We start from the raw sequence: 16,677 nt of genomic DNA on the forward strand, positions 1-16,677 counted from the left end.
CATGATAGTCTTTTTCAACTCCTCATCATTAGGAACACACCATCTACCATCAAACCTCAAACTACCATCTGTGTGAATGGAGATTCGAGACACTGTCCCTTTCTCTACTCCAGCTCTCCACTCCACTATCTTAGGATCCAACGCCTGCTTACCTCGAATGTCATCATAAAACTCAAGCTGCACTGTCAGATCACCCATGACATCTTCTTTCTGCATCATATGTATCCCAAACATCGCTACCTCATCTCTCAGCCTCATCAAAGATAGAGCTGTACACAGGGAATGTACACTCTTCCTACTCAAAGCATCAGAAACTACATTGGCCTTCCCTTCATGGTAGATAATTTCCATGTCATAATCGCCAATCAGCTCCATCCACCTCCTCTGTCTCATGTTCAACTCCTTTTGAGTGAAAATATACTTGAGACTCTTGTGATCAGAAAATACCTTAAAGATTGCTCCATAAAGGTAATGTCTCCATATCTTGAGAGCAAACATCACTGCACCCAACTCCAGATCATGAGTAGGGTAGTTTTCCTCAAAAGGCTTCAATTGCCTAGAAGCATAGGCAATCACTTTACCGTTCTGAATCAACACACATCCCAACCCATTCTTTGAGGCATCTGTATAAACCTTAAAGTTCTCGATCCCTTCAGGCAATGCTAAGATAGAAGCTGTGGTCAAACGCTCCTTTAATGTTTGGAACGCCGTCTCACAACTCTCATCCCAACGAAACCTGTTCTCTTTCCTCATCAACGCTGTCATAGATCTAGCTATCTTGGAGAAATCTTTCACGAACCGTCTGTAGTACCCAGACTAAACCCGGAAAACTCCCGATCTCAAGCAACATTCTTTGGTGCTTCCCACTTTGTCACTGCCTCAATCTTCGCCGGATCCACAGCTACTCCCTCTTTAGAGATCACATGCCCCAGAAAAGCAACTTTCTCTAACCAGAACTCACACTTGGGCAGCTTAGCATACAACTCATGCTCCCTCAAAGTTTGCAACACGATCCTCAGATGCTCCTCATGCTCCTCCTTAGTCTTAGAGTAGACTAAGATGTCATCGATAAATACCACCACAAACTTGTCCAAAAACTGTTTGAAGATTCTGTTCATCAAATCCATAAACACAGCCGGTGCATTAGATAACCCAAACGACATCACTACATACTCATAATGGCCATACCTCGACGTGAAAGCTGTCTTTGGTATGTCCACCTCTCTAATCTTCACCTGATGGTACCCCGACCTCAAATCAATCTTGGAAAAGACCGATGCACCACTCAACTGATCAAACAGGTCATCTATCCTTGGCAAAGGATACTTGTTCTTCACCGTCACTCGGTTCAGCTCCCTGTAATCTATGCACAACCTCAAACTCCCATCCTTCTTCTTCACGAAAAGAACTGGTGCTCCCCACGGCGATACACTAGGTCTAATGTATCCCTTCTCTATCAGATTATCCAACTGTTTCCTAAGCTCCTCCATCTCCTTAGGACCCATACGGTACGGTGCCTTAGAGATTGGCCCCGTCCCTGGTTTCAACTCTACTGTGAAATCTATCTCTCTTCTCGGCGGCAACCCCGGAATCTCCTCTGGAAACACATCCTCAAACTCTCCCACCATTGGTATCTGATCAACTGTCGGACCCTCTATCCGATCATCTCTCACATGGCACAATATCAAAGGACATCCCTTCCTCAGATATGACTTCAAAGTGACAGCTGCAATCAACTTAACTTTGGGTTTGACTAGAAACCCACGATAAGACACACTAACACCCTTAGGACCTCTTAAAGACACTTTCTTTTGATGGCAGTCTATCTTAGCTTTATACTTTCCCAGCCAATCCATCCCAACAATCATCTCAAAACCGTCAAAAAGAAACACTAGCAAGTCTACAGGGAAATCAACTTGCCCAACTATCATAGGTACATCCCTATATAACCTCCCACAAGATACAGACTCACCCGAAGGTATAAAAACTTTCTCACTTACAGACTCATATACCCTCAAACCCAACCGTTTAACATGACTCGAAGATACAAACGACTGAGAAGCCCCCGAATCAAACAAAACAACGGTATGAATACCATTAACAAGAAAAGTACCGGTGATAACGTGTGTGCAGTATCCTCCTCATTTTGCTTTCTTCTCCATCATGAATAACTTTCCACTGGTCTTCTGTCCACCTCTCTAGACAGTACTGGCTGATGTGGTCGGCTTAGCACCCGACCCTTGATTGTTGTTGTTGTTCGTCGGTGGTTTCTGATAAGAATTACCGCCGTTGCGGTTACCTCCACTCTGATAGCTCTGACTTCCCCGGTTTGCCCACGACCCAGCCGGTCTATTGCTCGTGTAGCTCTGCCCAGGTCTCTGGAAAGTTCCCGGTGCACTTGTGCACTCATGTCTCTTGTGACCTACACCACCACAACTATAGCAGGTCACTCCCCAAGTACCACTAACACTTCCACGACCACGCCCAAAGGAAGCCCCAGCACTGAACCCTGACCCAGAAGAAAACCCATTAGACTGATTGTGGTTGCCTTTCTTGTGATTAGGTTGGCCACCACCCTCGCTCTCAGACTTCCTTTTCTCACCACCTAACCTCTCCTGAGCCGTCTCCACCAACCTCTCAGCTCTCCCAGCCCTCTCATAAGCTTCCTTAACATCAGTAAGGACTCCCACGGGTAACTTATTCATAATATTAGGGGTCAACCCCCTCTCAAACCTCAGCGCCAGATTCTCCTCACTCAAACCCATATCCTCAGCATATCTAGACTTGTCATTGAACTGCCTGTAGTACTCGGCCACAGACATATCAGCGGTCATATTAAAACTTTCAAACTCTTCTCTCAACTTACTCCTCACATGCTCCGGTACAAACTCTTTTCTCATAGCCCTACGAAACTCTTCCCAAGGTATAGCAGGTAAACCTTGGTTCACATACAACTCCTTAGCACTAACTTTCACCGTATCCCACCACTTACCAGCTGCCTCCCTCAGATAGAACGCAGCCTGTTCCACTCTCATCTCATCAGGACAGTGACCCAAATCTAATATGTTCTCCATCTCTCTCAGCCAGCTATCAAGAAGGTTCGGCTCCCCAACTCCCTTGTACTCTTTCGGGTTAAACCTCGCTATATAGAGGCTGATTTGAGAGTGATCAACCTCTTTCTCCTTATCCTTATCTTTCCCCACAGTCTTTAAAGCCTCAGTAAGAGCATCCTGATGCTCCAACATCTTAACGATGTCATCTATGTTCATAAGCTCAGCTCTCGCATACAACACATTCTTCTTGGACGGCATCTTGAAACTATAACAGAAAAGGGGTGGATATATACATACGCGCCAAAACCTCAAAACAAGAAAACAAGCTGCCCGGACCCTACTCGATCGAGTTCCCAAACATACTCGATCGAGTAACAAGTTACTCGATCGAGTGCCCACTATACTCGATCGAGTGCCCCACCATCAGACCACAAACAGACCTTCTGGTCTCTAACATACTCGACCGAGTAGCTAGGCTACTCGGTCGAGTGACCCCCTACTCGATCGAGTGCCCGAGGTACTCGATCGAGTGCCCAAAAACACGATTCTGGACTCAAAATCGTCAAAAACCCACCCGATCAAGTCAGTCCCGCGCGATCGAGTCATGCTAACTCAGAAACGCTACCCGCATGCTATATCATATGCTAACATGCTAAAAACTTTATAAAACCAACATTATATCATAACTAAGCATATAATGCTACGCATCTTTTCATACGATCTACGAAATCGTTATATCATGTTATTAAATGCCACATTGTAAACATCCAACATGTTTCTCATTCCAACAACAGTTCTACATACATCATCAACCTTTCTTTCACATCCTCAACTTCCTACTGCAAACATCCAACGGTTACACACACTTCATCACATTCACACACAAGCTAACCAAACAACGCATACGACCTTGACATACACCCCCCATATGACCGGTTCAAAATTGTAGGGCGAGTTCGCGACTTCAGGACGTCTTCCAAGCCTTTGCATTAGCTCCTACAACCTTTACCCCGGGTTCATTTTAATAGACTCTCTATGTTCAGTAGGTTCATTGGTTACATGTTTCAGGATCGTCGCTCTGATACCATTTGTAACACCCCCATACTCCAAGTGCCTTACCAGGACCACTCAGGTATGAAGATATTACCATCTCAGTTACCCGAAGCATGATATTCATAAGACAATAACGAAACAACTTAAATAATATAACTTTAGTGAAAAGTACAACTGAAACCAAATCCTAAAATACGGGTACAAGTTCTTAAAACCAACTGTCTACTGGACCAGCCCTGCCAGTGGGGGACCGCAGCCGTACCCACCAAATCCCCGCTCCTCATAATGAGCGATAACCCTGTCCATTAATGTGCACATCCCCTTCCGCGGCGGGTTCCACGAAGGGCGAAACTAGGGCGTGAAGCCACTCCCGCAAGTGACCCCGCTCAGCCGACGACACGCCTCGAGAACCAGAGACAAACAATCACAATCAACAAACCGTCACAATACAATTACTATATTATTCAATCAACCACAACACATCAACAATCATCCCATTATGGGACTAATACTGAGTAGGAAATCCTACCTGGAAAGCACACTATCAGACGGTCTCTACAGCTGTATCAAAAAGCTTCTTCTACGAAACCTCCTCCTATCATACAACATACAAATGCTACCAAATCACAAACTACTCACAAACCCCCAAATCCCTAGATTAGGGTTTAACCAACTTAAAGGAAAGACAACAAAAAGGGTACATAGATCTTACCCTTGACGCAAGGATCTCAACGGTATAACAAACGATGAAAACCGACCTTCCAAACTCCGGGATTTGCTAACAATGCGATTAAGATGATGAACGTACATGCTTTCTCTCTTTGACAGTAAATTAGGTTTTTGAAAAAGTGTTTAGCATGATGACGGAAAAGGTTATATATCTTAATCGCATAATTAACAAAACCCGAGAAAAACTCCCAGTAAACCGGCTACTCGATCGAGTACCCAAGGCACTCGATCGAGTACCCCCTTACTCGATCGAGTATCCTAGTTACTCGATCGAGTACCCAACAGGTCAGAAACTATTTTAAGACGCAACTCACCCTTACTCGACAGAGTAAGGCCTACTCGATAGAGTACCCAAAGACTCATAAATACGGAGTATTACAATATGCCACATAAATAGCACAGAAATGCGTGTAAAAATGAGGTAAAAACCTTATATAAAATACACGCATCAAATCTCCCCAAACCAAACCTTTGCTTGTCCCCAAGCAAACTATGAATGCAACCAAGGACAACTAATGGAACGGGACCAACTCATCAGCTACAAATCACCCACCCAAACCAGTTTAATACAACAACTAACAAACTGGCGAATGGTAAGTGCAAACGAATTAAATCAATGTTTCAAACTACTGAACCGTCGACCTTGCGAGACTCACAAATATAGGACTCTCACGGGTCGCTCATCACACAAACAGGGTGAGTATATAAGTAGGAGATAGAAAGAAGTAAAGACACTCACCTAACTCGACCTATAAGAACATGCATGCAGTCTAACATGAATAAAATCTCTACAACCGTACATACGCATTCCCACCAGCTAATGACCAAGACACATGCCGAGGACTTACATTTGGGTAAGTGAGGTAATGGGTAGAAATGGGCTATAAAGAATTTGGAAGTGTGGAGTTAGCAGCCAAGCTAGCAACAACGGATCCAAACTAGAAACACATCCCAACTTCATACTCAATAAATCAATACAAATCGGTGCTAAATTATAGCACACAACTCACTAACCACCATAAAATTATTATTAACTCCCCATAGGATACAAATAGAACATGGGAGATAAATCACAACATAGTAAGCTTTCAGCTCATGATTTTTCATAATTTTTCTTTTCTTTTTCTTTTTCTTTTTCAACTCTTTTTTTTCTTTTCACAACAATTTTTCTTCTTTTCATTCTCTTCCAACATTTCCACCAACCTCTCAAACCAGATATGTAACCAAACTGCAGTTAGAACATTCCAACTACTAATTACTAGCTCGGCTAGGGTAGGCAAAATTATAGGTTGTAGCTATGTAGGACAAAATGAGCAATTTAGTTATGTGGAGTTCATGGGTAGAATGAGATAGAGGGGACTGCCTCTCCTAACATGTGTCACCAACCACAGACCGAATGCATATAGGTATCAAGAAGACTAAACTCATGTTTATGCAAATTGATGTTACATGCCTTATAGAGAGTACTACTCACATCCTATATGAAACTGCTCATGAATGTCACCAGTTTATGAAGCTCTAACCTTAGAATGTAAATGTAGCTTGCCAATATATGAGTCACGTCTATTCGTTCAGATAACAGAGAAACAAAAACTCGTAGATTATACACATTGTCACGCCAACAGAATGTCAAGAATATGCAGGGTAAGGGCAAAGGGATTCAAAGTAGCGTCAGAGTTCAATCGTTCCGACTCGACATAAATGCAATAATAGACGTGAAATTTTTTGAATTTTATGTATTTTTTTGTATTATTTTTTTTTGAATTAAAGCAACAATGCATGCGAAAATAAATAAACGTGCAGACGGAAATGCAAGCAATAATGCAGATATAGATATGGATGTATACCTCCCCAAACCAAACCGTACAATGTCCTCATTGTACCAAAAATAGGGAAAGAAATGAAAACTAAAGAGAAAATGATAATGGGAGTCGAAAAACTTACAAGAGAACGTAAGGAGGGACCTCCCCAAACCAACCATGAACATGGGAGGTCACAAATAACTGTGTAGCATCACAACGGTGAGAAATAACAGGAGGAACAAGCAAACACTCGATCGAGCAGTTCAGAGTGGTTCGATCGAGTAAAGATGGTGCCAAAGTGCTCGATCGAGAAGGAGAGACACTCGATCGAGAAAATTGGTTTTGCAGCATTTCCATCGAGAGCAGCAGATGCTCGATCGAAGGAAAAGTCCAGCCAAAGCATTCGATCGAGTAGAAAAACCACTCGATCGAACCAAATTACCTGCAAAACGTATAGAAGGAGTACAGGACCATTAAGATACGTGCAAGTTCAGCGTTTTAAAGAGTTTAAACACACAACCTAAAGGGAAAAAAATTTCAAAAAAAAGTACAATAAAACAGTCCGGGTTGCCTCCCGGATAGCGCAGGTTTAAGAGGTCCCGCATGACCTTTCTTGGCTTCAACTAGCTGGCTCATTAGGATTGTCGAAGTACAAAACCTCAACGCGGTTGTCTGCATCATTTACCTCATGGTAATGCTTCACATATTGGCCATTTACCTTGAACCTATTGCCCTCAGAATTTTCCAACTCAACGGACCCGAATTTAGTGACAGCTGTCACTATATAAGGGCCACTCCACCTGGACTTCAGCTTGCCAGGAAATAAATGCAGTCGGGCGTTAAACAGCAACACCTTCTGCCCGACATGAAATTCTCGAGGTATGATCCGTTTGTCGTGCCATCTCTTCGTCTTCTCTTTGTAGATGCGTGAGCTATCATAGGCATTTAGCCTAAACTCCTCCAGTTCATCTAGCTGCAATAAACGATTCTGACCACACAACTTAGGATCAAAGTTAAGTTCACGAATTTCCCACCAAGCCTTACATTCTAACTCAACAGGTAAATGACATGACTTCCCATAAACCAGCCGATATGGTGATGCACCAATCGGTGTTTTAAAGGCAGTCTGATATGCCCATAATGTGTCCTCCAGTTTAAGACTCCAGTCCTTCCGTGATTTAGAAACTACCTTAGATAAAATCTCTTTAATCTCTCAATTAGAGACCTCAACTTGCCCACTAGTTTGGGGATAATACCCCAAACCACGCTGGTGTTGAACACCAACCTTAGACAGGATAGAAGTTAGTTTCTTTTCCTTAAAATGCATTCCCCCATCACTAATGACGACCCTAGGGACACCAAATCGGGGAAAGATAATCTTTTTAAACATTTTAATCTTGGTCTTGGCATCACAATTAGGTGAAGCAATCGCCTCCACCCTTTTAGACACATAATCTACAGCTACCAAGATATACCTGTTACCTTTGCTAGACGGTAAGGGTCCTTGGAAATCGATGCCCCATACATCACAAACCTCGACCTCAAGGATACCATTTTGTGTCATCTCATGTCTCTTTTAAATATTCCCGGAGCGTTGGCAAGCATCACAAGCTGAAACAAAAGCCTTAGCATCAACAAACAACGTAGACCAGTAAAAACCAGACTCAAGTACCTTAGCCACGGTATGCGATGGACCGTGGTGACCACCATAAGAGGAAGAATGACAGCCTTCCAAGATCACTTTGGTCTCCCACTACGGAATGCACCGTCTCTAGAGACCGTCTGCACACTCCTTAAATAGATAAGGATCATCCCAGAAGTACTGCTTAGCGTTATAGAGAAAACGCTTCCTCTGCTGATAAGAAAGGTCAAGTGGCAGCGTGCCACTGATAACATAATTAGCTAAATCTGCATACCAAGGATCTTGGTTAATAATAGAAGACAAAAAAGCAAATAAAGAATCATCAGAAAAAAAATCATCAATAGGTAGAGAATCTTCTCCCTCTTGCTGTGACAGTCGCGACAGATGATTAGCTACTACGTTCTCAGCACCTTTCTTATCTTTTATCTGCAAATCAAAATCCTGAAGAAGGACTATCCACCTCAACAGCCGTGGTTTAGCTTCCTTCTTAGCAAGAAGGCGTCTCAGCGCTGCATGGTTAGTAAACATAGTAACTTCTGACCCTATCAAATAAAAACGAAATTTTTCTAGCGCATAAACCACAGCTAGCAGCTCTTTTTCAGTAGTGGTGTACTTCACTTGAGCCTCATCCAGAGTTCGGCTCGCATAGTAAATTGCATTTAAAGCTTTGTCTTTCCTTTGGCCTAGCACCGCTCCTAGTGCATAGTCACTAGCATCGCACATAATCTCAAACGGCTAATCCCAGTCCGGAGGCTGTATAATAGGTGCGGAAATCAAGGCCTGCTATAACCTGTTAAAAGCAGAAAGACATTCATCAGTAAATACAAAGGGGGCATCCTTAAGCAACAGCTGTGTAAGTGATTTAGCAATTTTTGAAAAATCCTTGATAAACCAGCGATAAAAGCCAGCATGACCAAGGAAGCTCCTCACTCCTTTGACATTAACAGGAGGAGGTAATTGCTGAATCACTTGTACCTTTGCTGTGTAAACCTCAATACCCCTATCAGAAACTAAGTGCCCTAAGACAACTCCCTCGTTGACAATAAAATGGCACTTCTCCCAATTATGCACAAGATTAACCTCAATGTAGTGCTGCAACACTTTATCAAGGTTAGACAGACAGTTAGCAAAGTCACTTCCATAGACACAGAAATCATCCATAAAGACTTCCATAATAGACTCAATATACTCAGAAAATATCCCCATCATGCACCTTTGAAAGGTGGCAGGGGCATTACACAAACCAAAAGGCATCTTGCCATAAGCAAAAACACCCTGCGGACAAGTAAAAGTAGTCTTTTCCTGATCATCTGGATGAATAGGGATCTGAAAGAACCCTGAGTATCCATCTAGATAACAGAAAAACTTATGAGAAGCTAACCTTTCTACCATTTGATCAATGAAAGGAAGGGGAAAGTGATCCTTCTTTGTGGCGGCATTCAGCTGTCTGTAGTCTATACACATCCGCCAGCCAGTTATTACTCTAGTAGGTATTAACTCGTTTTTGTCATTCTTGACCACAGTAGTTCCTCATTTTTTAGGAACTACCTGAACTTGACTCACCCACTTAGAATGACCAACAGAATAGATAATATCTGCATCAAGCAGCTTCATTACCTCAGCCATCACAACATCCTGCATCTTCTGGTTCAGTCGGCGCTGACCCTCTCTGCAAGGCTTGTGATCTTCCTCAAGCTCAATTATGTGCATAAAAATGTCGGGACTAATGCTCTTAATGTCATCCAATGAATAACCCATAGCTTTCCTGTTTTTCTTAAGCACGGCTAACAAAGTAGTCAGCTGATCATCATCAAGTTTAGCACTAACAATGACTGGATATTGCTCTATATCATCAAAGAAAGCATACTTAAGATGAGAAGGGAGAGGCTTACGCTCAGGTACCTTTACCTCTATGGCGTAGAGAGTACTAATCATTTGTTCCACTCTTTATCCTTTGGCGTCGGTGAGTTCACGCTCATCTAAAGCAGCTTCAAGCAAATCCAACACATCATCATTGTTATCTGGGTTATCTGCACACTCATCCAAAAGCATCAAAGCTTCTAGCGGGTCCTTTATAAAAGAACCCGACCACAAGTCATAAACAGACTCGTCAACAATATCAACAAAATAACAAGTATCCTCTATCATTGGCCGAGCAAGAGTACTGGGAAGACTGAAAGTAATCGCGTCATCCCTCACTGCAAGAGTCAAACGCCCTTGTTTGACATCAATGATGGCCCCAGCTGTACATAGGAATGGTCTTCCTAATATAATTGGGGTCCGGGTATCCTCAGCTATGTATAAAACAATAAAGTCATCTGGTATAAAGAACTTGCCTACTTTGACAGGCATGTCCTCTAAGATACCCAAGGGTCGTCTTACAGATCTATCAGCCATCTGTAATGTAATGTTAGTCATTTTAAGGTGACCCATATTAAGCTTTTTGCAGATAGAAAAAGGCATGACACTGACACTGGCTCCTAAATCACAAAGAGCCTTGTCTATCACTTCATTGCCTATAGTACAGGTAATAGAGAAACTACCCGGGTCTTTCATTTTAGGTGGAGCTTTATTTAAAAATAAATTACTAGACTCTTCCATGAATGCAACAGTCTCAAATTCACTAAGCTCTCTCTTACGCGTCACAACATCTTTCATAAGCGTAAGTAGGTACCTGGGTAATAAGTTCGGTAAAAGGGACGGTTACCTGAAGATTCTTGACCACGTCCACAAACTTACCGTACTGTCGCTCGACCTTAGCATCCTTCAGACGTCCCGGATAAGGAACCCTGGTAGCAATAAGCGGACCCGCGAATTTCTCTTTACCTCTATCAGCACGTGGCACCTCCGTAGCAGGGGAAGATGACACAGGAGCGGAATTAGATGTTGAGTTTGAAGTTCCGCTGGTACTGGTGCTCGATCGAGTAGTTTTCTTACTCGATCGAACAATTTCATCAGAAAAATCACTCGATCGAGGAATATGCACCTCTCGATCGAGCTTTTCTATTTCATCTTCTTTCGATCGAGTCCCAGAATCACTCGACCGAGCAACATTTTCTGCCAAGTTACTCGATCGAGAGGAATTAACTCCTCGATCGAAATCTTCAAATAGGGCACTTCTCAATCGAGCACGTATTGTACTCGATCGAGTACTTGGAGCGGCTAAATCACTCGATCGAGCTAAAATTTCACTCGATCGACCTACAGGATGATATTCAGCAGGGATATCGTCTATTAGCTCCTCCAAATCGTTATCTGGGGTACCATCAGCTGTAACAACCCCGTCTTCCAGCATTTTCGGTCAATCATAAGTAAGACCGCTTCGGAGATTAATGGCATTGATCGGGTCACATGTAGGTGATTGATTCGCTTGGTCTTGCGCGAGCGAGAAACGCGCCACTTGATCTTGTAATTCCCCTATAGCATTGTCACTCTTGTCGGTCCTTTGGCCGAGCTGCAATGTCAAGTTCAGCACTAGGGACTTCAATTCGGCGAGTTCCCCATTTGTAGAAGATGAATCAATCGGTTGATGTATTGGTTCAGAGGTGCCAGAAGTACTTGTTTATTTCAAATCTTCATATAACTTACGGAATGGCACTCCTTGCTTGAATTTTTGATAAGCACGGACGCGCTCTTCATCCGCCATACAAGTAATAGGGTCATGCCCTTCCGTACAACATCTACCACAAACCTCCTCATGCCCAGTAATAGCACAAACTTGTTCGTGCACACCCATAGTCTGTATAATCTCCGGACTGCCTAACCTTCCACTGGGACTTTCCGCCTCAGCTACTCTCAGCTCATTTACATACCATTTCCTCGGGGATTTCCATATTCGGCAACGTGAATGGCCATTTCTTCAATAAGATGCCACCCTTGATCATCCTCCACATTTTTCTGGAACCTCCCCTTGGCCGCATTATCAAGAATAGCCCTCTGGTTCGGAAATAACCCATTGTAGAATTGAGTAGATAAGAACCAATGCTTAAAGCCATGATGAGGTACGGATCGGACGAGCCTCTTGAACCTAGTCCAAGCCCCGTTCAAGTGTTCAGTAGGTAGTTGCTCAAATGCAGTAATTTGAGCCCTCATCGCATTAGTGCGCTGTGGTGGGAAATATCGTCTGTAAAAGGTTAAGGCAAGGGAACTCCAGTCAGTGACACCGGCAGCTTCCCTATCCAAGTCTCTCAACCACTCCCGGGCATCATCAGTCAAGGAGAAAGGAAAAAGGACTCCCTTAATTCTATCTTGCGTCATCCCAGCAGCTAAGGGAATGGTGCAGCAATATTCTGTAAAGAGCTCTATGTGCTTGCAAGGATTCTCTCCAGGTACCCCCCTGAAGAGATTTTTGTCAACCAGCTGTATATATGATGGGTGGATTCCAAAGGTCCCCGAATCAGTAGTGGGTAACAGGAAACCTTTAGGAAGTGAATCCACCGTAGGCTCTGAATAACTGGCTATATTCGGCATCCTAGCAGATAGAGTCTACAGCAAAGCAGGTATGACAATGTTCTCTTCTAGAACAGATTTCCTACAAAACTAATTAAGAACTTGCAAAAATATGAGATCAATCTCAAGGAATAAATTCCTTGAAACGATAGACAAACTTAATAAAAACAACAAAATTACGCCACCTCCCAGGCAACGGCGCCAAAATTTGATACCGTCGTCAGGTACCAAAAATAAAACCTAGATACACTAACAGAAGCTAGCAGTAAGTAGGGTCGATCTCCATAGGAATATGGGAAAATGTCAGCTTTGACTAAGTCCGTCAAGGTAACCAATTTTTGGTTGTTTGTTGTAATCTAATGATATCAAAGAAAGGAAAGAAAGCAAGAGAGAAAACAGCTAAGACAATCGGTTGCCCATGATTCTCAAGTAATGTAATCTAAGGTCTCAGGGCAATGCAAGGTTGATCTATGGAGCAATGAATATCTCCTTCCGGTCTCAATTCGCCCTAAAACACTAATAGCTTAGCTTCCGCCCTCACTAAAGTGCCCTATTGTTCGTTACAGGTCTTACCCTTTCCAATATTCCGATCTAGGTCAAGATGTACCGCGATTTATTAACTAATTGCATCGACTCAATTAGACAAGAACAGTTAAATGTAGCGATTAACAACATAGATTAATTTTGCATTAAACCTAATTACTTATTTTACAATCCCCTTAAAATCATGGCTCCCCTATGTCTTAGCAAGGGAAATTAGCTATGCATTATTATTGAAGGAATAACAATCATACACAAGCAATAAAGGTTGAATATGATAACAAGAACAAAGGAAGATTAATGATAACAAAAGTGAGTTAAGGAAGGAAAAGCAATAAAAAACAATAATAGCTTAAGATTAAAGAAAGAATAAAAGTACCAATTACAGGTTGCAAGATCCGAGTAAGAGTTCTAAGGGAAGAATATGAGAGGGTAGGGAGAGAAGAGAGTATCGTAGTCTCCGAGGAGAAGAAGAAGTGGTAGTAGTCGTCCTACTTAGCCTAGTTTAAATCTAATTACAAAGCCCATCTCGAAAATAGGAAAAAACACGCATACATAGCAAAGTCTCTCGATCGAGTGAAATAAAACCACTCGATCGAGGACAATCTTGAAATTCCTCTCGATCGAGTAAAACTGGAGTTCGATCGAGTACTTAAATCAGCCATTTCGATCGAGTGAGTAAACAACTCGATCGAGTGATTCTTGATGGATAAAGCATTCGATTGACCAAATAATGTAGCAAAACTGGTCGATCGAGCTATATTAGCACATATGGACTCCTTGGCACCTTCCGAGGTCATCTCACGCGTCTCTAAGTGATGGATTCCAAGCTCCGATTCCTTATTCTCCAAAAATGCATGCAAATGGGACAAGTTTAGGCTCGATTTTGCTCCTTTCCGGTCCGTACCTGCAATTTACACAAGACGGACCAAAGTAGACTATTCGGGGACATTTGTAGCTATACGCCACATAAATAGCACATAAATACGTGTAAAAATGAGGTAAAAACCATATATAAAATACACGCATCACTAGTTTAGTGTAATTTTGCGGTATATTTTCCATTGATGCGAGTTTGGTTGTTTTATTTTTTTTGGAGTTGGTAGAAAAGAAAAGAAAGGAGGATATGTTGGAATTGGAAGAAAAAGAATTGAAAAGAAAACAGTAAACAAAAAGAAAAGACGTGGGCAGGAAAATGAGAAAAGAATGAGAAAAGAAAAAAAAAAAGAGGAAAAAAAAGTGAAAGGCAAGAAAAAAAAAGAAAAAGAAAAACAGACTATGTAAAAAAGGGAAGTTTGTGAAAGGCTTACTCCTATGCATTACTTATATCTTCTGAGGAGTAGTGTATTGGTTAGTGAGTTTGTGTGCCAAAAGAAGGGTACTTGTGCTTAATTTTCTAATTGGCTGAGAATCGGATTTGCTTAGTATGGTATTGTTTAGGTGCTAGCTTGACCCTTTACCTCCACATTCTCCATCATTGTTTTTGGCTTTTTTTTACCCATCGCCTCAATTTCCCATAACTTTTGTAAGCCCTCGGCTGTGACAGACTCTGTTTGGTTGGAATGTATGTATGGTGATTAAAATTGTCTATCATTTTTGTTGCAAGCATGTTTATGGGGGTCGTAGTTTAGGTGAGTGACTATTTTCTCTTCTTCTCTTACACTTATATTCTTACCCTTTTCTTCATGAGAGAAGAGTGACCCGTGAGAGTCCTGTTTTTGAAGGTCTTGCAAGGTCGACAGTTTAGCTTATTTATAGACATCATACAACTCGTTTGCGCTTGACTGTTATAGCTATAAATGTCAGTTTTGATTGCATTAAACGGTTTACATGGACAATTTATAGCTAGCTCTGAGTTTTCATTTCCGTTCCATTAGTTTGCATTTAGTTTACTCGAGGACGAATAAAGGTTCGGTTTGAGGAGATTGGATACGTGAAATTTATATAGTCTTTTCAGCCTCTTATTGCACGCATTTCTATGTCGTTTTCATAGTTTTGTATTGCAAAATACCCCGAAAAGGCTACTTTGGTTTGTTTCGTCTCATTTGCAGGAACGGATCTCAAAGTGGTGAAATTTTTCCTTATTCAGTCCTCTTAGCATGCATTTATGGAGATGGAGGAATTAGAGCGGAAGTGCTATGCCTCGGGAAGCATGAAGGAGTCCTTAGAAGCTGACCAAGCGAAGATCAAGCTGTTTTCAGTTGCTGAGTACTCGATCGAGAGCTCTTTTGGTCGATCGAGTGGTTTTGACGGTTGTTGGAGTTCGATCGAGTCCCTGCTGAGCTCGATCGAAGGGTGCTATTTTAGAGGTCCTCGATCGAACGTGCTTCTTGTTCGATTGAGAGGATTTGCTGAAGAATTGCTCGATCGAGAGGAATGAAATTCCTCGATCGAGAGTTTTGCTTATTTACACGGGATTTTTATTCCGTGATTATCTTAGTTTAGTTAATAAACTCTTTACTATATAAGGTGAAGACGTCATTAGGTTAAAAGAACACTTTACACTCTATTATTCTTAATTACTCTTTGAAGCAGACACTTTGCTCTCCCTTTCTCCTTTGCTACGTTGAACTTGTTCTTATTGCCGGATTCATCTCTTTGTAATATTTCTCTACTCTTTATACTCAATCTAATTTCCTTTGCTATTAATCGTTTGCTTCTTAATTTCTGTTTAATTATTATAATTAGTTTATGATTAATCTTTATTACTCTTTTATTATGTCTTTCGCTAGTTCATTCATTGTTATTAATGTTAGTATCATTAATAGCATGAGTAGCTAAATCCTTTTATGCTAGGATTAAGGGAGCCATGGTAGTGAGTTGCTGATGTTGTGAATAGGTTAGATGATTAAATTGTGAGAACTATTTTTATGACAATATAATTATAATCGTTTAGTTGAGTGCACGCTTCTAAACTAGTTAAACCGGTTAAATTAACTTCTAGGTCAGAAGATTGGAATGAACAGATCTGTTATGAATAGTAGACTATACTAATGAGGACATAAGTTAAGTTAGTTGTATTCTAGGGTGGATAGCGGACATGAAGGACGTTTACCTTACCCTTCTCACATTAGATCGTCTGAACTATTTATGACTGAGTTAATTAACTGCCATGGTGAACCGATTTCCTATTATATTTCTCTTTAATTGATTACATCTTTAATTCTCTCCATTTTCGTTGCTCTTTTCTCTTGCCTTTATCTCTGTTAGTTTAGAAATCATTTTAAAACCCCCATTTGTTACCTGACAGACTTAGATAGCAGATAGATATAATAGCCTCTCTGTGGAGATCGACCCTACTTCCACTAGCTTCTGTTAGTTGTTTTAGGTATTTATTTTTGGTACTAAACGACAGGTATCAATTTTTTACCTTCATATATTATTTGATTTATTCTTTTCCATTCATTAA

This window comes from Silene latifolia, chromosome 11 (genome assembly GCF_048544455.1).
Source record: "Silene latifolia isolate original U9 population chromosome 11, ASM4854445v1, whole genome shotgun sequence".
In the NCBI taxonomy this organism is placed as follows: Eukaryota; Viridiplantae; Streptophyta; class Magnoliopsida; order Caryophyllales; family Caryophyllaceae; genus Silene; species Silene latifolia.